Source organism: Strigops habroptila, chromosome 13 (assembly GCF_004027225.2).
Source record: "Strigops habroptila isolate Jane chromosome 13, bStrHab1.2.pri, whole genome shotgun sequence".
In the NCBI taxonomy this organism is placed as follows: domain Eukaryota; kingdom Metazoa; phylum Chordata; class Aves; order Psittaciformes; family Psittacidae; genus Strigops; species Strigops habroptila.
In genome coordinates this window covers 12328626-12352836 of record NC_044289.2, presented here as the reverse complement: position 1 = coordinate 12352836, position 24211 = coordinate 12328626, and the positions used below count along the sequence as shown (strand labels likewise).

The 24211-nt window shown below is 54.4% G+C and overlaps 1 protein-coding gene across 8 annotated transcripts in view; it reads left to right on the top strand.

The window, feature by feature from the left end:
- The first annotated feature begins 355 nt into the window (after positions 1 to 355).
- CHD6 (chromodomain helicase DNA binding protein 6) overlaps positions 356 to 24211 on the top strand; it is a 72961-nt gene continuing 49105 nt past the window's right edge. For 5 of the 8 annotated variants that reach the window (XM_030503317.1, XM_030503313.1, XM_030503316.1 and 2 more), the window contains exon 1: positions 356 to 758. The gene's annotated coding sequence lies outside the window, so the exon portion shown is untranslated. Of the gene's footprint in view, positions 759 to 1272; positions 2008 to 24211 lie in introns of those variants that run through there. The other 3 variants (XM_030503314.1, XM_030503311.1, XM_030503312.1) reach the window with 3 other exon arrangements.

The following is a 24211-nucleotide window of genomic DNA, read 5'->3' as shown; positions in this document are numbered from 1 at the left end:
CTTTCGGTGCCAGAGCCAACCTGCCCAGGGCACCTGAGCCGGCAGGCGGGGTGACTGCGCGCTGCCAGCCCCGCTCCTCTTCCCAAGCAGAGGACGTGGCCGCGGGCGCTGCCGGGTGCCGAGCCGGCGGAGGGACCGCGGGAGCAGGCGCTGAGGGGGTCTGGCTGTGGGGGGCTCCAGCAGAGCGCGCACCCGGCGGGGCTGCCCTGGGCGCGTCTCCCGGCGCATCCCCCGGGGGAGCGGCCGTTCCTCCTCAGACCCCTCGTTTCACCGGGCGCCTTCGCACCTCCGAGGCCTCAGGCGACCCCCGGCAGCGCCCGTGGGGCCGAGCCCGCACAGCCCGGGGGCGGGGCGGGGCGGGCGGTGCCGGCTGCAGCCGCCGCCGCCGCCACCGAGCGGCCGGGCCGGGCCCCGGTTCACATCCGGGGAACTGAAGCGGCGGGCGCGGACGTGGAGGGCGCGGGCGGGGCGGGCGGCGCGCGCGGGGGCGGCGGCGCGGCCAATCACCGCCGCGCTCTCCTCGGTGCAAACAGGAGCACAATGGAGCGAGCCGCGGGCGCGCTGCAGCCAAGCTTGGCGCGGGCGCCGCGAGACTGACGGGGCGAGCAGCCAATGGGAGCCGGAGGACGGCGGCGGGCAGCCAATGGGAGAGGGGAGGGGGCGTGCCCGGGCGAGGTTAGGGTGTCCTTGCAGGGTGCTGGGCTAAACTTCACCAAATAATAGCTGTTTGTATTGGGGCGGCCGAGGAGCCATTTTAGGTAAGTTCTAACCCCAACTTTTGCGTTCGCCCGCCCGGCGCGGCCGGCAGGGGCAGCGGGGCGGGGGGCGGCGGCGGCGGGGCCGCGCCGGGGCGGCGCTATGAATGAACGCGGCGGCGGCGGCGGCGCGGGCCGGGCGGGCGGAGGGCGGCGGGGCCGGGGCGGCCGCCGGGCCTGTCATGGCTCCGGCCACGGGGACGGGCTCGGCGGTGCCCCCCCCCCTCCCCGTCGTGGGTTCCTCCTCACGGCCCTTGCCCGCCCCCCGGGGCTCGGCGGCAGCGCTGTGGTGGTGGCGGTGGGGGGGCCGGGCCTACTCCGGCGCCGGGCCGGCAGCTCGGGGCCCGGCGCCCCCCTCGTAGCCGCGGGGCGTGCGGGGGGCCGGGGGCGGGGCGGGCTCCCCCCCTTGTGCTGCTCGGAAGCTCCTCCCGTCGGGAAGAGGGGGGGGAACGAGGTCCCCCGGCCCCGCAGCGAGCGGCGCGACCGCGGCGGCGGGCGGGATGCGGGGCGCCGGGAGCCCGCCCGCGGGGCGCAGGTTTCCGCCGTCACCGCGTCCGCAGTGCTCAAGGAAATCGATAATTGAGTCTTTAAACTTGGCGGGCGGGGGAGAAGCGGGTCCGTGTGCGGGCCGGGGGCACGGCTTCCCCGCGGGCCGGCTCCCCGCTGAGCAAGGGCACCCGAGGCGATGGAAAGGGGCACTCGGTTTAAAGGGCCGCGGCGGGCTCGTCCCTGTGCCCGGCGGGTCCGTCCCGCAGACGCGGGGCTGTTGGTGACATTGCAGCCATGTCACAACAGAGGCATCGCAGTCACGTCGGAGCCGCGTCTCGCTCGCTGCAGTCGCCGCGCCGCAGCCGCCCCGCGCAGCCTCACGCGCGGTGTTTGCGCGGTGTGTGCGCGGTGGGGCTCCCGCTGCGCTTTACCGAGGGCTCTCGCTGGCGTTGGGGTGGGTTTGGGGCTTGAGCCGTGTGGTTCGTAGGGTAAACGCCGTGTGAGAAACGCACGCAAACGGAAAGGTGAAGAGAAAGCCTCTGCCGGCATCGCTGCCCCCGGTGCACACCCCGCCTGGAGCAGCGTTTTCTCCGTTTATCGATTTCCCTTCCTGATAACTACGCTGAACTCGCAGCGAAGTCGGGGACCACGGAGGCCGGGCAGGCTGCCCCGGCACACGGCTCTGCTCCGTCTGCTGCCGGCCTTGGATGTGGTAGAGCTTTCCAGTATTTTTGCTATGAAAAGTGCTTGATTTCCTTCTTCAGTAAGTTGGGATGCTCCTAGCCAAAAGCTCTGCCTTTTTTTTTTGTTGTTTCCCTCCTGCTTGGGAAATGCAGCAAATGCCTTTGGGGTTGGAAAATGAGGGAGAGGGGTGGAGATGGTTCATGTGCTTGTGCAAAGTGTCCTGTAGGTCTCTTGCACCCCCCTGCAGCCGCTGGCCTCCCTGGCAGCATTCAGGGCTCCTCAGGGGCAGGCAGATGAGGTTGGAGTTGTTGGGTGTTTATCCCTCACCCCTTCACTTGTAGGGCTACGGATTTTGGCAGCTGGTGCTGCCTGTATCCTTTGAAGTGCTGTGGGGTCAGCTGGGTTAGGGTGATGCAGAGCAGAGGGTGCACTGAGCTCTGCTGGTGTTTTCCCTGCTGCCGTGAAGTGTTGCTGTTGCTTTTGGGCCCTGTTCAGGTGATGGTACAGGAGTAGGTGCTCCCTTATCTCACCTCTCCTCGCCCTTGTTTACCTCATTCATGCGGGGGCTCTGCTGTGCTGCTTTGCAGAGAAATCATTGTTTTGGTCCAGCTGTTGAAGTATGAAGCAATAACAGCATATTTTTTGCTCTGGGAGTGAATTCTTCCTGCTCTGGGAGTAAATAGGTTGTTTCGAGGCTTCTGGCCTCCAGCTGGGCTGGTTTTGTTCAGGGCTGTCACTGGGTTCCTTTCTCACTTGTTTAGTGGAAAATTGATTCCTCTTCCACTACAAAGCTTCATGTTCTTGTCTGTTTGCTTTCGGAAAAGCTAATTCTGCCTGTTGTCTCCAAAGTGGTACAGCTGCCTGGACTTGGGGGTCCTTCAGGAGTGTGAGACTTGCTGCTGGGTTTCCTTCCCTGCAGCAGTGGTGGGATAAAGCTGCCTGAATGTTGCCCCTCGAGTGCTTCAGGCTGTAAAGCATAACTAGCAGAGTTGCATCTGTGTATACCTTGTGCAGGAGAACTCACAGTAAGTATTATTCTTCAAATAAAAGCCAAAGTCAGTGAGAGGACTTGGAGAAAGACTGATCTTGGCTTGTGAAGTTTGCAGCCCAACCTTCAGCCGTGGTTGTTCATTTCTGGCTGTTGTCTCATTCCTTCAATTGGAAGCACCGCTTGCCCTGTTGCTGAGGAGGCAGTTGCAACCCCTTCTAACAGCAGCCTGGTGTGGATGGGTTTAAAAACTAGCCTGTGTGTATCTGTGAAGCTAAGGCAGCTCCTTGTGCTGTTTCTCAGCGCTTGCAGTGTGTGAATAATGCGCATCTCATGTGGTAGGTGCTCTCAGGGTCCCTCCTCACCTTGCTCTGAGTGCTGCTGGCTGGTTTGGTAGCACCTTTTTAAGGGCTTGAGTTTGCATCTCCCTCTGTTGTCCTGTGTGTTGGCACTGGGGGAAAGTGGCTCTGTCTGAGCTGCTGCTCTCTGGGCAGGGGGCCCTGGATATGCCAGTGTTAGCCCTGATGGTCAATGCTGTGGTTATCTTTGGAGTCTGTTGATTTCTAGTGACTTGGTGGAGGAGGCTCTTGGAGGAATATCTTGTTTTCCTGACTGCTTTTTACCATATTTCTCTAACAGGAAGCAAATCTCTGCCCCCTTTTCCCCTCCCCAAAGTGTAGTCTCAAGTTTTAAGATTTAGTCTTCCTTGAGAGATCTGTTCTATTTTCTCAAGAAATATTATGTACGTCTTATCCAAAGACATAGACTTTTACAGGTGGCTAATATAAAGTGTTTCACTTTAATGGTTTGTGTTGTTTCAAGAGGGGTTTGCACAAGCGAGTGAACTTGTTGTTGTGAGGTGGCACATCTGAGAGCTTGGCTGCCAGAGCAGCTCTTTGTGTTCCGCGTGGAGCTGCGGTGTCCTGGCCTGTCTCAGGTTTGCAGAGATAAGAGCTGGTATCACACACATCAGCGTGGAGGAGAAGCTTGTCCTTGTGAAGGAGGGGAGAGGGTTGATCAGCCTTGGTGCAGGAATGTGGACTCAGTGTGTTGGGTCTTGAAAGCAGGCATGAAGAAGGAGGCTTCTCCAAAATTGTCCTAAGGACACGCTGGCAAGCACGGTGCTGGATGTCTTACTGGACCTCAGGGAGCAGAGAGGGCTTGTTGTCATTGCTCCTGTACATAGCAGTGAAAGCACTTCTCTCAGCCCCAATTTCCTGCTTAGGCCAGTGGCATCATCCTCTGGTGGCTTTGCTCTGGTCTGTGAAAGCAGAGGCAGAGGTGATGTTGAGGGCCAGCAGGCCATGTAAAGGGAGGAGAAGATGGTCAGGGTGAATGGTCTGTGTGTAGTCGAGTAGCAGCGTTTGCTGTGGGCGGTGTTGGTGACAACACACAGGGTTTGTGTGGTGCGTTCTCAGCACCCTAAACCCCCGTGAAAACAGAGTTACGCTTCACCCTGGGAGCAGTGGCAGTGCCAGTGTGTGGTGGTGGTGGGACCAAAATTGTCTTAAGGAAGTGCACGGCCCCAGCGCAGCGTCGTGCTTCGATCCCAGCGCTGGGCAGTGCCCGCCCCAGCCAGCCTCCTGCGATCCTTCAGGACACAGCAGAGCTGGGACAAGCCAACCAAACCATCAGGAAAAGGGGAAAACCGTGGTGCTGCGGTGTCGGCGTGTGGTGTGAGGAGGCTCTGATTTTGCTTTCTAATGTCTCCGGCTGGTGCAATGTGTTTTCCGTGCGATAGGACAATGCCTTCAACTTTCCCTTATATGGGAAAATCTGGTATGCAGCCGAGCAATCTGCCAATATGTGGCTATTAATTTTTAGCATTGTTATGGTGGATGTGTCCAGTTAGCCTAAGTAGTAGGAAATACCTGGCATGTTGTGGCCAGGCTTTAAGGTTTGAGGCAGGTCCCTGACCGATATCTGGGAAAAGGTTGTGGCTGCGCTCCGGGGAATGCCTGAGCTCACTCGGCTCCTCGGGAAGTTGGCTAAAAGCTGGGAGAGTTTGGTGCCTGGGTTAAGGCTTCTGCCATACGCTGCCCTTGGGCCCGGTGCTCAGGGAGGAGCTGGGCGTTGAGGTCGTGTTGGCACCGAGATCACTTGACCCATCCTTCCCACAGCAGAGGAAATGCTGCCTGGAGGTTAAGGGGTGCATGCTGTTTCCATGCTGCAGCCTGTTGCCTCTAGGGAATTCCCAGCCTGTAGTGAGTATAAATCCTGCTCTAACAGGAGCAAAACACTCTTTTTTTCAGTCCAGAAAAGAAAGTGAGAAGTGTGGGAACCGAGTCCGGGTCCCTCTTTGTTTTTCACGGGGGCACTAGAAATGCACTTGCAGAGGTGTGTTTGGTATGGATCAAGGAGTGCGGGTGTTACCATGGGCTCTGGGGTGCACATCCATCACATTTCCAGCCCTGAGGGATGCTGCTTGGTGGCAGTCTGATGGTGACACTGTTAACATCTATCCTAAGAGGTACAGCATGTCTTGTGCAGTCCTGTCTTCACCCTAGCTTCATGCAGCCTAATGTTGCACTAGGATAGGTGGTGTTAGCTGGTTGCTCGCTTTGCCAGTGGGACTGGGTTTTGTTGGTTTGGTTTGGGGGTTTTGGGTGTGTTTTAAGTGCTGAGATGAAGTTCAGCTCTCTTCTGGTGCAGCCTTCTGCTGCTTGTCTGGTTCTTTCTGCTGTTTGGCTTGCTTATGGGAAGTCTGAGTTGAAATGCAGGTAACTCATTGCTTCCTTTTGGGGTAAGTCTGCTGAAAGCAGGGGAAAGTTACACTTGGTGGTGTCAATTTACAGAATATTTGTGTTTCCTGAATGTTTCCATGAAAGTGTGGGACCTATGGAGCCCTGCTCTGCATTACGGTAACAGGAGGCAGTATCTGGGCTCAGGCTGCTGTTAACCCAGTGCCATGAACTGTCTCCATGTCCCCACTAACGTGTGTGTTACTGCAAGGGAAGCACAGGTAGGCAGTGGTTGTTCTGTTTGGTATCTTATGTAGTCCTAAAGTGTGTGTTTGAATTGCAGGACAGGAGCATGGGTGGGAAGGGCAGGAGCATGCTGAAAGGGACCTCAGGCACTCACTCCCCTGAGGGTTGATACCCAGGGTGTGTGATCCCCAGCCCTTCCCTCTGGAGGTGTCTTGATTTCATTTCTTTGAAGGCAGAAACAGGACTTTAGCTAAGGGCAGGACTTGAGCTGCCAGGCCCTCCACATCAGTAGCCACTGCTGAGAGCTTTAGTTCCTCCCTATGGCACTGGAAATAGCTGGTTCTTATGTGGACATAGCTGAGTTTCCTTCACAGAACTTCCAGTTGTTAAAACCCTCTTCAGAAGTCATGAAGGTAATTAGATAACCAAATTGGTTGTGTGCTTTCTGGTTCTCATATTATGCTTTAACTTGCAGGCCATGGCTACCTTTGAAGGTAAATTCCAGTGTTAGCAATGTGCTTGTGTGCCATGCGCAGGAACAAGGGGGATGCAAAGTTAGGGGGAATTTTCACTTTTGGCATATAGGTAGGCGAGGTATTGGTTCTTTAAGAAGTGTTAATGCCTTGTTACGTATGTGCATCGAGGCAGAATTAAAGTTAGTCCTAGCTACAAGAATAAACATTAGTGCTTTGCTATAGACGTGCTGTCAAAGCTGCTATTTTTGTGTAAGCCGCTGCCTTGAGTTCTCCAGGTCTTGAGCACAGAGCACCTTTAACCCTAAATGTTTCATCTGCTTTGGTTGAACTTAAAACATGCTTAAGATAAAATAAAGCTGAAGTGCTTGGTGGCTGCTAATTGAGGGTTGGAGAAGAGAGAGCTATTCTTTCTTCTGTATACGTGCATGGTGCATCCTTCCTGCACCCAGTGCTTGCCGAGCCTGGGAAGGGTGTGGGAACACACAGCGTATTGCTCTTATTTGTATGCTCCTCTGCTTGTTGCTTTAGGGCAAGCGGAGCCCTGTTTCTCAGTGATCTTTCTCAGTCCCCATAGGGTGCCCCTCACCAGGGTATCTGAGCTTTTCCCGGCATGCACTTCCATGCATGCATAAAGGCAGGTTTCTCTCCTCCACCGCAGACAGCACACTGTGCTCTGTTTGTTCTCTGCGCGGTGATGTTGTGGGGAGGCTGACTGAAGCAGGGCTTGCGCTGACTGTGAAGGTGCTGAGGTTTGTGGTTACCCTGATTTCTCCAGAGAAGAGGTTGCAGATTTGTGGGACAGTCACAGTGACTGCTCCACCTCCCTGCTCCTGAGGGTGAGAATTTCTGTCTGAGAATAACATCGCTGTTTCGGAGTTGGGTCAGCCTCACATTGTGTTTTTAGAGTGAGGACCAGGGTCCTGGATCTGGAAGGCAAAGGAAGGAGTGGATCACGTTGGGCACAGGCTCTTTGAAGCTTTAGTAGTTGTAATTTCAATTAGAGTGGACTCTCCAGGAGCCCAGGTGACTCTGCAGGCTTGCAGGCCATGGGTCCTGCTGGGCGCACGGCTGACAGGACATAGCCCCACTGTCTGGGAGATGTGGTTATCTGCAGATGCTGCTCTCTGGTTTCTGGACAGGCTGAACATGATGTTAGTTCTGCACAGTGCCCCTAAACCCTTTTCTGGGCCTAGCTCTACCTCCTGCTCTTTCTGCCACCCTGAGCTGGGAGAAGGGAGATGTCTGACACAGGGCAAAGTGGACTTCTGGACCTTTTTGCCTGCTAGTCCCTCCAGAGACATCTACTGTAGGAAAGGGTCAGAAAATGAGTTACTTATCCAGGTACAGAGGGAGAGGAGACGTGGAAACCATGTTGGCATGGCCTTCTGACATGAATGTGCAGCACAATGGGCCAGGCCATGGGTCTGTGGAACCCGTGCTCTGCTGATGTGTCCAGAGTTTGCTTGCCCGGCCTTCGTGTTGCTACATGTCAAAGGAGACTGATGTTTGTGGGCCTGCCAAGCAAGCAGAGTCTCTTGGTAGGTTGGTGCAGCTGATGCCATGTGCTTGCCTGGTAGCTGATGATGGTGCTGGTTGGCCAGGAGGGTCCTGGACATGATGGGTGTCTTCTGTGTCTGTGTGAACACAGCTTGATGCCAAGGGAGACTCAAAGCAGCTCTGCCTTGGTGCTCTGTGAAGGGGCTTGGTGTGCTCTGAGGTCCCAGCTTGGGGAAAGGAATCTACAAAGTTGGTGCTCTGACAGGAGAGGTGGGCTTCCTCCCTGTGCACGCATGGACCTCCAGCTTGGGAAGGCTGATGCTCTCTCCACTGCTCCCTGAGCTGGCCTCTAACTGAAGGGCTTTATAAGCTGGGACAAGAAAAGCCTACCTCTCCATATGTGCTTTTGATAGCATTTTACTTGCAGCATGTCAGGGCAGGATTTTGGGTTCTTGCTGTTTAAAAAGGCTACCCAAGTGCCTGTACGTGAGGAGGGAACCAAAGCTGGTGTTGCTGAACTCCAAGCATTTGCACATGAGGAATTGATGAAGTTCTTTTTGGTGCTTATCTTGCTTTGCCCACCGTGGCCACATCTCATGCTTCAGGCACTGAAGGCTGATCCCAAGCTACATCCTAGCATGTGACAAGTGAGCAGCTCTCCTTTGGGCTAGGCAGCACTGCCCTCCTCCTCTCCTCCCATGTTTCTTGGCGTGATACGAAAGACACAAATGCGAGGAAGCATTGACAGGATAGAGAGGAATATCTCCTTACAGAGGGCATCTGAACTCTGGAGACTGTTCTACAAAGTAGCTTCAGGTGAGATTGTGGGGAACTTGTATCCCAGAGAATTAAATTGAAAATGAACTGGAAGCCTTTGAGGGTAAACCTCCAGGAGTTCCAGTCCTTGTCAGGCAGAGTAGTTGACGGGGAGGTGTGTGCAAGGATGTGGACCTGAGGACCGTGGGGTAGCAGCACCGCTTGTGAAGGGTGCTCTTGCTGTGCATTGCCTCAGGAGGGTTTCCTATATTTTGCTTTCTCTCCGTGTCCTTCAGATAACTGGGAAACAGGTCTGGTGCTTCCCTGTGCGAGTTCTCAGGCCTGGAGAACAGCAGGTTTCTGCCTGTTGGGTGCAGGTTTGCTGGTTTCTCTCTGGATGTACAAGCAGAAGAGCCATGGGACCTCACCACAGCCCACAGGAAACTCCCAGGCTGTTTGGGATGTTGTCTTCTCCCAGTGCCTGGCACTGCCACAGACCAGGGTCTTGCTGGCCAACCTTTCTGCCCTCTCTTGGGGTGGGGTGGCAGTGCTGACAGGGCAGGGGCAGCCTGTCCATGGCCAGGAGCTCGTCCCCAGCAGGGCAGCATGGAGCAAGTGATCTCTGGAAGCTGGTGGTGGAGGTGTCCTGTACTTTGGGAGTGAGCAGTGGAGCAAAATGTCCTTTTGCTTATGGAGGCCTCTTCTACTCCCCCTTGTTCTTCACTGTGTGTGAGAGAACCCAGACGAAGCTGAGCTTTCTTTGCCACCTCGGTTTTGAGACTCCTAGGACCAGGCTGGCAGTGTTGCCAAGCCCAAAGGAGAGCTGCTCACTTGTCACACGCTAGGATGCAGCTTGGGATCAGCTTTCAGTGCCTGAAGCATGAGATGTGGCTGCGATGGGCAGAGCAAGACTGGCTCTGGGCTCACCTCATGCACCATCCAGCCTTCCCTGCCTGCTGCCTGTGCACAGACAAGGCGTTTGGCAAAGCAGTGGTGTCCATCCTGCTTGTGAGGCCCTGGAGATGCTTAGAATGCTGACTGTGGCCCAGCTGCTGGTGGCTTGGCCATGCTTCATTCAGCTCCTGGCTTGGATGTGTTTCTTAGGGCACGTCCCCATGGGTATTCGCTAGACGAAGCAGGGACAGGTTGGCCTGAGGGCACAAAGCCTGTGTCACCCTTTTGTTTTGCTGTGGTTATAGCAAGAGGGCGACAGGGAATATTAAAGCTGGCAGGTACCAGCAGCAAACCAAAGGGGTGTGGGGACACCAGCTGGATGCTAGCAGGGGTAAAGGCAAATTCCACAGGGAATTTCAACTGGAGAAGACTGACATAAACACCTGCAGGATGATTTTGAGCAGGACTGGACTCTGCACTGGGGTCTTGGTCACCATTGGGAGCTGTGGCTGGTGGTGGTGTGCCATCCCAGCAGGAAATCTGCTCTGGATGTCAGATGTGCTCTTCATATGTGTCTGCAGCCAAGTCTTGAGGTGCGTTGCAAGTGCTCGTTCATCTTCTCAGTGGCCCTGCTGCGAAGGCCGGTTTTTATCCCCATTCTACAGTATGGAAAATAGAGGCACAAAGGGCTCCTGAGTTGCCTTTGAGGAGCTGGTCTGCAGTGTGGGCCAAAGCTGTTTTTTCTGGACAGCTTGAGTTTGCTTGCAGGATAATAACAACAGCAAGAGCGGGGAAGACTGTGCTTTCAGGGAATGCCATCTCATTTTCTGGCCATCTTGCCTTGGGAATAAGCTCGAAGTTTCAGTGTTTCTTTCAGCGTGTAAGCTCTCCAAGCAGTAACCTTATAAAAAGGGTTCTTTAGAAATTGGCCAGCTTCAAGGTCTACCGGTCGAGCTGGCTTTTCGTACACCTTTCATGCTTAATAAAGGTGCCTGTGGGTGGGGGGCTTAAATTATGTGCCTGGTATCATCTTTAGAGGGCTGGTGACCTTGAGGATGGACTTGGGCAGTGGAGTGAAGTTCTGCGTGCTTGTGCGTGAGAAATGAAGGCAGCAGGAAAATGTGCAGAGCGTGCAGGGCCCTGGTTTCTGCTGAAGCCTCTATATCCCTCCTGATTAGCTGGAGAGCAGCTGGATGGCTTGGCCTGTTGTGAGGAGCCTCTGAAGCAGCTGGCAATAACCCCTGTGCTTCCCACAGGAGCGGTAATTGGGAAGGAGGCTTTTCTGGGAAGTCTGGCTCTTCATGACCACTGGTCCAGGAAGCTGAGCCCATGATCCCACCTCTGCCCAGGGCTAACAGCACTGAGTCTGTCCTTGGAGCTGCTTTGCCCTTTCCATCTAACGTGTAGCTGGGGTTGTGCTGTCACTCTGACCTGAGGCTTTGCAGTGTCTCCTTGGCAGCCTCAGCACACGCTCTCCTTCTCTCACTCCCTGCCTGAGAAAGCAGATGGGGTTGTACAGTCCCCAGCTGAGGAAGAGGAGTTTCCTCACCAGGCATCTTTTTGGGTTGCCACAGGCTGGTCCTGCAGCTGTGTTGAACTGATGTTATGAGGAACCTGCTTCTGGCTCCCAGGATGCGAGGAGAGAGCCTGGGAGCTGTCAGGCTCCTGCCTGCAGCGGGGGGCTGCAGGGGCAGGAGAAGCTGTGCTGGGAGCTGTGGAAGGGCAGTCTGCTACAGGCTTTATGGCCCTGCGCAGCTCGGGGCTCTCCTGTAGCACACTGATACAGATACTGTGTTGTCCCTTATTCTAAAGTAGGAAATCAAGTACTGGGAGCATGATGGGAGGAGTGGGAACTCTTTATGGCCACTGGCACAGCCTGTTCCCCAGACACCCCATTTATGCCCTTCCTTGTTGGCTTGCTGATCAACACGCCAAGGCTGGTGGATGTGTGGAAGGAAAACTTGGCACTCATGATGGAGAAATGGCTTGTTAAGATCTGGCAGACAGGGCAGTTAGTTTGGTCTGTGTGGTGGCCTGGGTCGGCCGCCACACCGATGTGTGTTTGTGTTTAATGGGGAGCAGAGGCCTGGAAAAGGCCACATCAGTGCGATGGGCTTTGCTGATGTGGCAGGAGCTCGAGCTGGTGATGCTCTTGGCAGCACAGGTGAATTGTGCTGCTGGAGTGCTGGCCTCAAGAGAGCTGCTGTAGGCCCCTTGCACGTGTGGAAGTGCTGCATGTGTTCGTGCACCTACCCAGGGAATCCTGGCCCTCAGCACCATGAGGCTGGGCAGGCTCGGCCTGCCTCCCTTCTCCCTTCCTTGTTCTGCACAGGGGCTGAGCTGTAGGGATCTGTTCTATTTTTCCTCTGCTTTTTGCCTTGCTGATGTTGAGGATTGAAATCCACTGCCTGGGGCTTATGGCAACTCTTTGGAGTGAGACTCTTGGCCTGCTGATCAGAAGACAACACATGTAGGCTTGAGAAACCTGTTTTGCTCCTGGCAGTGCCTGCACGCCAGGGCAGCAGAGCAGTGGTGTGGGAAAAGAGGTGCAGCTAATGCCGGGTGCGTTCCCACTCTGCAGTGATGTGTCCCCTCCTTTTGAGCTGTCCATGAAGGTGAGGAAATACATTTTAGGGTGAGCTCAGACCTGGTTTCCTTCTGCTTAGCAATGAGCTGGAGTGCTGTGTCCTCATGCGCAAGGCCAAGCATGGCTTTGTGTTTCACGCTGTGCCTTCACTGAACAAAACCAAAGGTGTTTCCAGCTGCTCTGTAGCTTCCTCACCCCTTGTGCTGTTGGTCCCTGCTTGCTGCTGTGCTCGCTGGAGTCTGAGCGAGCCCTCGGTTCTCAGCCCTGTGGCACTGTGCAGCTTTGAAACAGCAGCTGAAGGTCATTGTGGTTACGGTCTTGGGTTAGGAGCTGCATTTGAAAACCCTTCAGAAAGGAGCTATTGCTGGTTTTGCCACGTGAGCTTGTCATGAGAGTCATGAAGTGCAGCTGACTGAAGCTGCGTTACCGGGGGCTGCATCCAGCCTGCGGGTGCTCTCTTGCTTTGCTGGGGTGCCAACAGAGCATCCTCTATGCACAGGCAGTGGCACTGTCCCAAGTGTCTCCCTGGGGTCTGTGACGTGGCTGAGAGCTTGTCTGGGAGGGCTTGGGAGCAGGAATGTTGGTGCTGAGCAGGCTTTTTGGAGGAGGAATGCTGTGTAGCAGTGCTTGTCCCATGGAGCAAGGAGGTTGTGGCTCTTTCTTGCCTTCCCATCAAAGTGTTATTGCCTTGTGGGATGGTGGAGTTGGGTATCTGGGGAAGGCCAGCATGGCCAGGATTGCCACATGCGCTGGGTTTTCATATCAGCAGGTCTCTTGGCTCCCCTGGACCTGCAGAGAACAAAGTTAATTCCCTAATTCCCCCTCTTCCCTTCTTTTTAAGATTCAAACACTTTAAGAACAGAAAATGGCTCGGAGCAGAGCTGTGACCCCACCTTGGGACCGGCAATCCTCTGCCCAGCATGCCCTTGGCATGTGCACCCGCCTGAGGGGTGTTTGCTCCCTGAATTTGGGTTATTTGAATCTCTTTGTACACTCCTTGCTTCCTGTGCTCCCTTCTTCCTGCCGTGTGCCCTGCTTGGGAGAGCAGGGCCTGTGCCCCTGCCGCGGGAGCCAGGGAGCAGTGAGGGAGGGTTCGGGCAGCTCTGAAACGAAGCACATTCGGCTGCTCAGCAACACCTCTGCAGAGTTGGGATGCTGAAGGGGTCTTGCTTCCCATAGCTGTGTGTGCATGGGGCTGGGAGGCTGCCTCTCCATAGCCTCTGCTTGGGAAGGGATATGGTATGCCGTAGCTGCCTCGCAGCAAGCTCGCAGGCTCCCCAGCCCCCTGCCTCACTGCTGCTGCTGCTGCTTCTCTCTCACTAAACTCCTGGGTTATTTTTAACTTGGAAAAATTACAACCCAAGATTTGCATTCTCTACCCCCAGCGGAGGGCTGGAGGCAGGATGTGGGGGAGGCACTGCGGAGGGCTGGGAATGCGGCTCACGCTCCGCAAGGCCCGTTTCCAAGGGGCTCGTGGCCCTGCAGCACTGTGCCTGCCGGGCGCCGCATGCTCGCCGAGCTGCGAGGCTGCGCAGGGGGGAGGCCGCTTCCCCGCTCCACGCGGCTGGAGTTCCAGCCTGGATTCCCATGGCGAATGCAGGGAGCAGCTGCAGACACATAAACAAATCCTGCTGCAGCAGGCGGTGGGGAAGGAGCCGGGCTCCGGGCTGCCAGGCTGCTTGCGTGACAGCCTGCGGACGGGGGCTGGATGCCTCTTTCAAAGAGCATCCCGCAGAGAAGCTCGGGGCTGATGGAGCATGTTGTGGAGGAGCAGGCTGGGTTGCTGTTTTGCCCAGTGGAGGAGGCTTTGCTGGGCCACACAGCCCTCCCTAATTCAGCTTGCTGAGAGCTGCTTGGGAGGAGCCAGGGAGACACCGTCACTCTTGTGCTGTATTTCTCTTCTCCCTCCCCTAGCTCTGCCCCCTCAGTGTTTTGCAGGCAGCTGTCTTGTCAGTGCCAGTCTCCCCTGCCTGGATTGCTCCGAGTGAGCAGAGCACCTCTCTAAATCCAGTGGCAAGGGTGATGTCTCTGCAGAGCCCCCTTCTCCATGCAGCCCACAGGAGTGTAGCTGCCAGAGTCCCTCTGGATTGCACCACAGATACTCAGTGCTTCAAGCTCCAATAGCTCTGCCGGCTGAGATGTGTTTGTGCAGCCCTGCCTGGAAACAGGAATTGATAAGGTAGCAAGAACCAAACAGCACCAGGGGACTGCAGATATCTGTGTCTCTGCTGTTTGGTGCTTTGGAGAAGGGTGTTGGTCAAGCCAAGTGGATGAAGGACAGTGCAGGCTCCGAGTTCTGCTCTGTCTGTCCCAGCCGGACCCCTGGGTCCTCTCCTGCTGCTCATCTGTGGATGCATCAGGTAGGGAGGGTGGCTGGTGCTTGGTTGTCCTCGGGCTTGCTGTCTGCCTTGCCCACAGCAAAGCTACTGAGGGTGGAGAGTGCTCTGGAGGCCCCTCTGATGGGCAGGCGCTGCCAGGCCCTGGGGACCACTGCTCCAGCTTGCCTGGGAGAGCCTGCCAGAGCCCATCAGTTCTGGCCTGTTGTCTGCTGCTCCTAGTGCTCCTAGTGATTAGGGCAGTAGTAGGAGGGAATGCAGCAAACCTCTTGGCAAGCAATGGCCAGTTCTTATTCCCCCAGCTGTCCTCAGGCAGACACAGGCACTCTTGCTCCTTTGGGAACGATCTGTGTTTGCTTTGCCAAGGCTGGTCCCTTACTCCAGCACACTGATCCAGCCTGACCCCACACGCTTCTGGTCAGCGTGCTGATGCAAGGGACTCTCCAGGCAGTGGGATGGGGCCTGCTGTGAGACACTGATGCTGTTCCTCTGACCAGTGCCAAGTACCAGGACTCTGGGAGTTCCTGCTGGAGCAGCAGTATTAATGCCTCAGCTCTGCAAAGCCTGACCCTGGTACAAAAATGATGTGGCTCAGTGTCATCTCTGCGTGGTAGGGAATGACTGCCTCAAGGCTGTAAGGCTCCTCAGGCATAGGACGCTGCTCCTCCATGTTTGAGCCAAGGGCTGCTGCCCTGATGACAACAGGTACTGGGGAGCAGAGGAGCTCTTGGGCTGCCAGGGCTGGAACAGCACCTTTTTCCCCCCAAAGAGCTGCTGCTTTAGCCTGTGTGGGGCAGTGGGGATGTCCCTGCATCCCAGAACTTTGTGCACACACAAGGACAGCTGCTGACATTGGTTGGTGGTGTGGGGCAAAAGAAAGACCAGGACCCTTTACTTGGGAGGTTGTCTTCTAAAAGCTCGTGGTTGCCCCATTGCCTGATGCCCTTTGTTGCTGCCTTGTGCATGGAGGGGCTGAGCAGGGCCCTTGTGCTGTGGCTGTGGGAGCTGCTGCAGCTCTGTGCTGCTCTGGAGAGAGTCAAGTCTTCTCATCAGGCTCTTCTTTGACCTCTCCCAGCCCTTCTGAGGGCAGGTTAGCACAGCTCTGGTAGCAGAGCCTGGCTCCACAGGGGCTGACTGCAGATCATGAGCCTGGCTTGCTGCTGGCCTGCAGGCCTGGGCAGCAGGTTTGGACCCATCACCCTGACTGATCTTTTTCCCTTCAAGCTGTTGCCAAACACTGAGGAGACACAGCACTTGTGAGGAGTTCCAGCAGAGCAGACCTGCTTGTCTGAAAAGCGGTAACTTCATGGTATGGCTGTGCAGTTCTCTTCCTGATCTCCCTGCCTTCCCTTTGGGGCTGCAGGCAAAGTGCTGTGCCTGTTTGGGATCTCTATTTTCAAGGGATGCCTTTCTGTAATCAAAACTATAGGAGGGAGGCGAATTCTAGAGTACTTCTCTGGTTTGCAGTAAGCAGAGGAGCTTCCGGCCTGAGGTGTGGGGCTCCTATTGCCTTGAATGTCTTTGAAGCACGGAATGAGTTCATCTTCCATTCTGCCATGTAGGAAAAGCATCACTTCATGGTGATGTGGTGTGCATGTGCGGGTTCAGAGTGGCTTGGTTGTGGTCTGAAAATCAGAACTGAAATGTGTCGTGTAGTGGCTCATGTCCACTTACAAGTGACTGTTGATGATGCCTGTGGCTGCAACCCAAGGCAGGAGCCTGTTTCTGCTCCTCGCTGTGGCAGCTTTGGGGGGGCTTTGGTGCAGAAATCCTGCTTGGAAAGTGAAAAGAAAGAGGGCAGGCTTTCTAGGTATGTTATCACCAGTGTCTGGCACATAGATGGACGTGCCCACAGGCACCGCTGCGTGCCCTTTGTCCTTCAAGAGGTGGCTTGTGAGCATTGCTTGCTCCTTGAATCCCAGCTCCTGTTGTGCTTCCTTCTTCACTTGGAGAAATCCACATGTCCCTTTTGTTCCTCCTTCTGAAGAGGATCTACAGTCTTTAAGCACCTGGTGGTTGGGTGTTGTTTGTTTTAACTGCACACATTGTTTCCTGGCTGCAGCTTATTCCTACAGATAAAACCTGTTCTTTTTTCCCTTTTGAAGAAGGAAGCCACCTGCCTCTCACAGGCAGCTGAACATGGCACTGTACTGCAGGGATGTGCTCTAATAAAGTAAAAACAGTCTCTGCCGTGCTGAATAAGGAGCTTTCTTGGGCAAATGCCATCAGTTTCTGCAGATGCTGGTCTCTCCTTTGTCTGCATTTGTAGTGCTTCTGTCTATTGGTGACCAGCCTGTGGATAGGACCTGGGGTGGGCAGGCAGGGCTGGGCTCTGGTGCCAGGCTGGGGCTGAGCTGGCCTGGGGGAAGCTGTGTCATGGGTTGGGGTGCCGGGAGCACCCCTGGTCAGGGAGGGAAGAGCTTGGAGAGAGAGAGAAGCCAGAGGAATGGAGCTTGGACGTGAGGCAAAGCAAAAGCAGGACTGCGTTCAGAGCTGCTGACTCCCACCCTCCTCGCCGCGCTGCAGATGTGATTTCCCTGCAGGAAATGAAAAGTTGTTCTTTGCATGAAGGCTGTGAATAAAACTTTCTTTCTGAAGTGCCTCGGTGTGTCCGTGACTGAGCGGCTGTTGGAGCATCTGTTCCTGTTGGATGCAGAATGCTTGAAGGATGGTGGTGGAAGTCTGCGATGGGGAAATGCCAGCCTGAACGCAGAGATTGTACTTTGCATCTCTAAAGTCATCTGTGTGGCCCGTCCTTGGTGGTGGTTGTGTGGGTATCTTGGGATCATGTGTGGGGATTTGGGACAGGGAAGGGATAAGGCAAGGCTGGATGTGTCCCCAAGGGAAAGACACGGGCACCCCCTGACTGTGCCATGTGCGTTAACTGCTTTTGGGGACTGTTCCCAGTTTTTGTGAGCCATAGAATCATTTAGGTTGGAAAAGAACCTCAAGATCATGGAGTCCAACTGTAAACCTGGTGCTACGAAGTCCACTGCTGAACGTGTCCCTTAGTGCCACATCTTTTAACTCCCTCCAGGGATGGTGACTCCACTGCTTCCCCAGACAGCCTGTTCCAGTGCTTGACAGCCCTTTAAGGGAAGAAGTTTTTCCTAATATCCCATCTAAACCTCCCCTGGCACAACTTGAGGCCCTTTCCCCTTGTCCTATAGCATGTTACTTGGGAGAAGAGACTGACCCTACTTCCTTTCAGGTGGATATAGAGAGCGACAGGGTCTCCCCTGAGCCTCCTATTCTCCAGGCTGAACAAACCCCAGTTCCCTCAGCTGCTTCTCATCAGACTTGTGTTCCAGACCTTTTACCAGCTTCATCGCTCTTCTCTGGACCTGCTTCAGCACCTCGATGCCTTTCTTATAGTAAAGGGCTTTTTCTTATAGTAAAGCTTCATCCCCCTGCACCATTCCACCAAAGTGCTTGTCCTGCTGGGACCCTGAGAACTGTCTGTGTTTGGCTGACCCTCACCTGTGTGTGTGTTGCATTACACGGAGGACATCTCGCCATGTATCTTGGTGATCAATGAACTGACATTAGCCCAGCTTTTTGGGGGGATGCATTGCGAAATCAGCTGGAGTTTCAGGTGTGAGAACCCACCAACAGAATCTAAAAGGCAAACAGAGCATCGACTGCGAGCGACTTGGATGGTGCAGGCTCATCCTGCTGCCTGCTCCTGGAATATGTTACCTGTGGGCACAGTCCTTGCTGCTTGTTAACACATGCTGCACCTTCAGCTTGTTGGCTGTGGAAGCCATCAGACTTGTGGCCAGTCTAATTACAGCTCCTTCCCGCAAGATACGTTTTAATGTAGTTCTCTCTTAGGTGGTGTTGGTGCTGTGTGTGATGAAGCTCCTCTGTGCAGTCGGAATAATCCTTGTCTAGCTCTCGCTGTTTTGCAGTGCAAATCTTTGCAGTGCCTCAGGCTGGCTTTTTTTGGTAAGGTTTCAACGAGAACAGATGTTGTTTTTGAGGAGGAGGTTACAGAAGAAAGGCAAAATTTGATCTTTTACCTGTCCTTCTAAAAATTCAGCCAGCCTCAGCAAAACACCAGCCTCTGAAAACAAACATTTGATTTTTAGAAGTGCTGTTTGTTACTGTGCTCTGGTCCCTTTGTACCTGAGCGAAGGAGGGCAGAAGCCTGTTACCACGGCTGTCTCTGTGTTGCCTTAAATGGAGAGTGTGTCTGTCTCTTAAACCCAGTCCTTTTCCTGCTGAGCCTTAGACAAGGAGCCCCAGGCATCGCATGGGTAAAAATTTCCTCCCATCCCAAGTGTCTTGGCAGCCGCCTTCCAGCCCCACTCCAATGGCAGCTCTCATCCTTCAGTCCTGTACCTGGCCTTCACTTGTTTGGGAATGGATAGGCATGGCCCCAAAGCCGGGTTGCAGACCAGAGGCTTCTCCTAGCACAGGTCTCCTCACTGTTTCCTTGGGGCAGCCCCTTTCCGGCCCGGCTCTGCCTGCAGCTCCAGGCTTTCTCTGAACCCAAACTCCCCCTTCTTGGGGGCTGCTGAGCCATTTTCCAGACCTAAGTTTTCTCTAATCCCCGGTCTCTTTGCAAGCCTTTGGCAGCCCATATCCATCCCTGCTCCAACTGCATCTCTAGGCTTTCTCTTTCCATCAGCGTTACCCTAAGCCTAATTTTGTAACTGAACCTTTTGACAAGACCTGCTGTACAAAAGATGATTCTCAGCCAAGGTCTCTTGGCCACCTAAAATAATCTTTGGCAGCCCGTTTCTAACTGGAACCCGAGGCTTTCGCTTTCTGTCAGCCTTAACCCTAGTTCTCGCTTCCCATCTGAGCCTTAGGTGTGGAAACCTGGATGAAAGTGTTCTCCCAGCCAAGGTCTCTTGGCAACCAGAGCAGCAGCTCTGGGCTTTCTGTCTCCCTCAGCCCTAACCCTAACCCTGGCTCTAGCTCTCATTTTCCCCCAGAACAACAGATAAGGCCCCACAGCCACTGCGCAGATGAAAACTGGGGTGCAGCGCAGGTCTCAGTAGCCCCTGCAACCTTTCCTTTCCATCCAGACTCTGGAACTAGGAACTGTTTTCCAGCTGACCCTCTGGCCATTTCTCAGCCCTTCTGGGCAGGCCCTCTTCCTTTCGGGAGCCCCTGTCCAGCCCCACATGAGCTCTAGGTTTTCTCTTTCTCTGAACCCTAACCCTGGTTTTCCAGGTGAGCCTTAGCCAAGCACCCAGTGGTTTCCATGATGAAGCCTTCCTCCCAGGCGAAGCCTTCTGCAGCCCCTGCTTCACTCTGCGGCTGCTGCACCTCTGGGTTTTCTCAGCCATAACCCTGATCTTCCTGGAAAGCCATAGAAAAGTCTCCTTCCAATTACGTGGATCAGTGGTTTCTCCTAGCCCAGGTCTCTTGGCAGCTGCCAGGTACTTTTACAGCCCCTTTCCAGCTCCGCTCCAGCTGCAGCTCTGGACTTTATTTGTCTCAGCATCATCCCAGCCCATATCTTACAGCTGAACATTGGACAAGGTTATCCTTGTGGAAGGTTGCTGCAAGCCCAGGTCTTTAGCAGCCCCCAACTTTCTTCTAGTGAGCCCTTTCCAGCCCCTCTTGAACTGCAGCTTTTGTCTTTCACTCAACCCTAACCTTAACTTTACATCTAAACCTCAGGGAAGAGCTGCCAGAGGAGTCTTCTCCCATCCAGATGTTTTGGCAGCTCCCACTTCACGTTGGCAGTGCTTTTACAGCCGTGCTTCCCTGGCTGGCCTGTGCACCCGGAGGTCCCATTCCCTGGATTTGCTGCGTAGCACAGAGCAGAGTTGATGTTAGCTGGGCTTTCCTTTCCCAGACCTTAAAATTTTATGTGCAAATTTCTGAATTTTATCTTTTCAAAGTCAAAAAACTGCTATTTTGAAGTCGAGCAGTTGCACAGGGATTGTGCAACGTTATGTCTCTTCCCTTTTCCCCCTTCCTTCTCAGTTACTCTCAGGGGACGGCACAGGAGCTGTGCCTTCTGTCTGCAGGGCTGATGGAGATGCAGGTGTTAGCACAGACAACCTGCTCCTGCCCAGCTTTGGAGCCAAGCTTTAGGTTTGGATTCTGGTGTTGCTGCTAGCATGCAGCGCCTACAGAAGTTCAATTGTGCTTGGGCAACATTCATTGTAGCGTTTTCAGTGCTTCCATCAGTGTCCTTTAAATATGCTCTTGAGATGTGCTGTGGTTAAATGCAGCCAAAGCCCAGGAGCACCCCAGGCTCCTGCAGACAGGGAGCTGGTCTCTGGGTGGGCAGTAGAGGTGCTCCGGAGCTGGCATCACATGCTGCTGTAAAGAACATCTTTATGGGCACGGCTAGTTTTGCAGCCCATACTACTTTGTAAAGTAGTTTTTAGGGCTCTCGTGTGGCTTTTAAAGGTGATCTGCAATGATATCATGGAAGAGGAGCCAACAGCAGGTTGCTGAGTGCCTGTGATGAGGGATGCGGGCAGTGAGACCCACTCTGCCCCAGGCTGCCCGCTTGGCGCATGGTCTGCAGTGCTCTGGAATTTGTTCCCAAAAAGCAAGTCTGAGGTTTAAACCCTCTTTGAAACCCTTTCCTTTCCTTGGGAAAAACAAGACCTTCGAGGAGCATAACAAGCGGGAGCTCTCCCTTCTCCTGGGCCAGGTGCTCGCATCCTGCCTCCGCTATCACTGCTCTCCCCTAGCCCAGCAGTGCTCCCAGGAAGCTGAAAATAGTTGGTGCTTCCCATCCCTGGGGCAATTATTTGATCCTCTGCAGCTGATCTGAGCTATTCTGGGAGCTAACAGCTGGGCTGGGCAGGGTTCCGGGATGGGAGCTGTGTATCCCGAAACCCAGGCTGGGTTCTGGAAGAGTAGCTGGGACAACCAGTGGTGCCCTGGTAACAGCCCTCGGTGCTGGGCTGCCCATGGTGACAGCTCACATTGCCACATACATAGACTCACCCGGGCTGCCTGAACATCTGCAGTTCCCCGCTGAGCTGGATGTATGAATGAACTTCACATGGAGCTTGCTGTCAAGGTGATAAGTATTAGAAATTATATATTCTTCTGTGGTAATATTAAACACCGTCACTTCTGGAAGCAAGGTTATGGGGGGTGGCACGTGGTTAGTATCTGTCTGGGAGCTTCGTGCATCAGCCGCTGCATCAGGATTTCCCTTCTGGTTGCTTTTCATGTGAAGACTCAGTGGGTTTTGTGGGAAGCATCTTCCCAGACAGACCGAAGCAGCAGAACGACACTGCTTGCTGTGGTTACAGACCGTGAGCTGTGCTGTATGTAAATGAAATTAATATTACAGAGCACTGTTTGAGACTTTGTTATCTGTAGAGTTTCAGAACCTGGCCAAAACTATACTTATCCCCCTCCAATTTGAGGGAACTTGTTTGGGTCCTGACTGTGGGATGTGTCTGTGGTTATGAGAGATCTGTTTGGTGGGTAAAGGGGGACCCTGAAGAGCCACTTGTTGGAACCCTGTTTACCAGTTGCAGGCAACTGTTTTTACAAACCACATACTAGGAATTCTTTGGTGTCCCGTGGCAGTTTGTCTTCTGGATTTCCTGCTTCCAGCACTGTGTCTTGCAACACTTCCTACAGCCCTGCAGCCGCAGCGGTGTTGCAGGGTTCCTCTGGAGGCCCCTCGTGGCATCATGGGGGCACGCTCGGAGGGTTCTGCCATGGAAGCCTGTCGCTGAGCCCTGCTGCTGGCCCGAGGACTTCCCAGATTGGACAGTAACAGTGATATTTGGCGTATGTTCAGCTCTTTGGCTGGAAGTGGGCCTGAGAACAAAGTCTGCCAGGTCATCCTGACCTCGCAGTAACGCCGGGTAGGTCAGACTCGCAGAGAGGCTGCTCTGGGCAGGCAGTGTGACTGGGGATGTGCTTCTGGAGGCCTAATGAAAGACCCAGGGATGCTTTCCTGCTGGTGGCTCGGTATGGTTGGAGAAAAAAGGCTGGGAGCTCATTTTGGTGGGGCTGGTTTTGGTGGCATGCTGGGCAGGGTCCCAGCATCTCCTGGGCTGGACAGACAGCTCCAGAGAGGAGCTCTTGCAAGGGTTGGGTGTGCCATGAAATTGCTGGTCACCTCAAGAAGAGTTTTGTCTTGGATTTCCCAGGAGTTGGGTGCAGGAAGGGTGATGGCTGTGTTATTTTCAGCTTTGGTCCTCCCTGACTTGGGGCTTGCCTTCCCCAAAGCACAGCCCCTGGCATGCGGAGCAGCGGCAGAGTGCGGGGCTCCAGCAGCATTCCTGCTGGTTTCTTGGTGTGGGGTTGCTCTTTGTAGCTACCTATACAGGATATAAATGTAATATAAAATAATAAGGAGAGAGAAGCAGGATAGATGCAGAAAACCAGGCTTCCCCTTCCAGCACTGGCCATTATGGGAGCTCGGGGGAGAGCTGCAAGAGGAGGCTCTCCGCAGCACGGAGCAGCAGGGCCATGCTGTGTGATATATGGATGGCACCGACAGGAGCTTTAATGTTGAACAGTGCCGTAGCTTGGCTGTTGGGGAGAGGGAACATGCACCCAGGCTGGAATGTCAGCTGGGCAGCGAGTTTCAAGGGAATGTGGTGGTTTAAAACCACGGAGGAAGGGGCAGGGAGAACTGCAGCCCATGTGAACTTGCCTCTCTGAAGTGGTTTGGTCCTGTCAAGGGACTGTCTGAGCACCTACCACTGCATTTCCATGCTTCACTGTGTTTTATGAGCCAGGAAGGATGTGTCGCCTGCATAGCTGTAAAATCCTTGCCTGGCATGTGGGAGACTGTGCAGAGGGTGCTCTGAACACCCTGAGCTCATTACTGTGTTTGCAGAAGTGCTCTCTGCCCTGGGGACTGCTGTACACTTGGTACCTGCTCCTGCCATGGGTAGAAGGGTGTACCTGCTGCACCAGAGCATCTCCTGGCTCTGCTTTGTCAAGATGCTTCTCATTCTCCTCAGTGGCTCTCTGCAGGAGTGCACGTTTCCTAGTCTGATGGTGGTGCAGAGCTGCATATACACATGGAGTCCTTGGTGCTTGGCTTACATTGCCCAGCTGAGGCATCAGTCATGGGTTGCACTCAATGGTGAGTGCACAAGTGTGCATTTTGCTTGCTTGGAGCTGGATTTTCAGCAGATGGTGTTGAGCAAGCAAGAAACTGGATGCTCTGGTGTGGAGACATGTTGTATGGTGGCAAGTTTGGAAAGGCACTTTGGCTTTTGTGCCAGGACCCTCCTCTCCTTCTGACATGCCAGAGGACGTAGGCAACGCAGTCTGTCTTTCCATCAGGTATGATCTTGAAATGCATCCTCAGCCTCGGCTGTGGCCCATCTGTGATGGTTTGTCCTCGGCAGCCCTTGGGCATGCTGGAGGCTGTGTGTGATGGTGCTGAAAGGCAGTCCTAGCACACAGCCTCTCCCCAGTGCTGTGGCCTCAAAGGTTGTTCTCCTTTGTCTCTGCTAGCATGAAGAAGTCAACGTTCTGCATGGGTAGCGGGTGGCACACCAGTACCATGTGTTTCCTGCCGAGTGCTGTGGGTAATGCAGTCCAAGACAGACTACCTCACATGTTCCTTTGGGTGTATCACTGTCACTGCTATCTGTAGAGCTTTATTCCTTTTCCTTCATGCATTGACCTCCTCCCCTAAACTTGGCTAGCGTGTATCTGGAATGTGTCTTAGAAGTTCTCTAGCCCTGGAGATCTGTCTCTTTACAGGTTGTCTTGTCTGGGCCACTGTGGCTTCTCCTTGGCTGTGTTCTCAGCTCATTTTCAACGCCCCGTTTTCTCATCTATCTGAAGATCATCTTGAGAAGATCTTCTCCCATTTCTGAGGGAAAACCTCTCCTCTGAGGGTGAACCACCCCT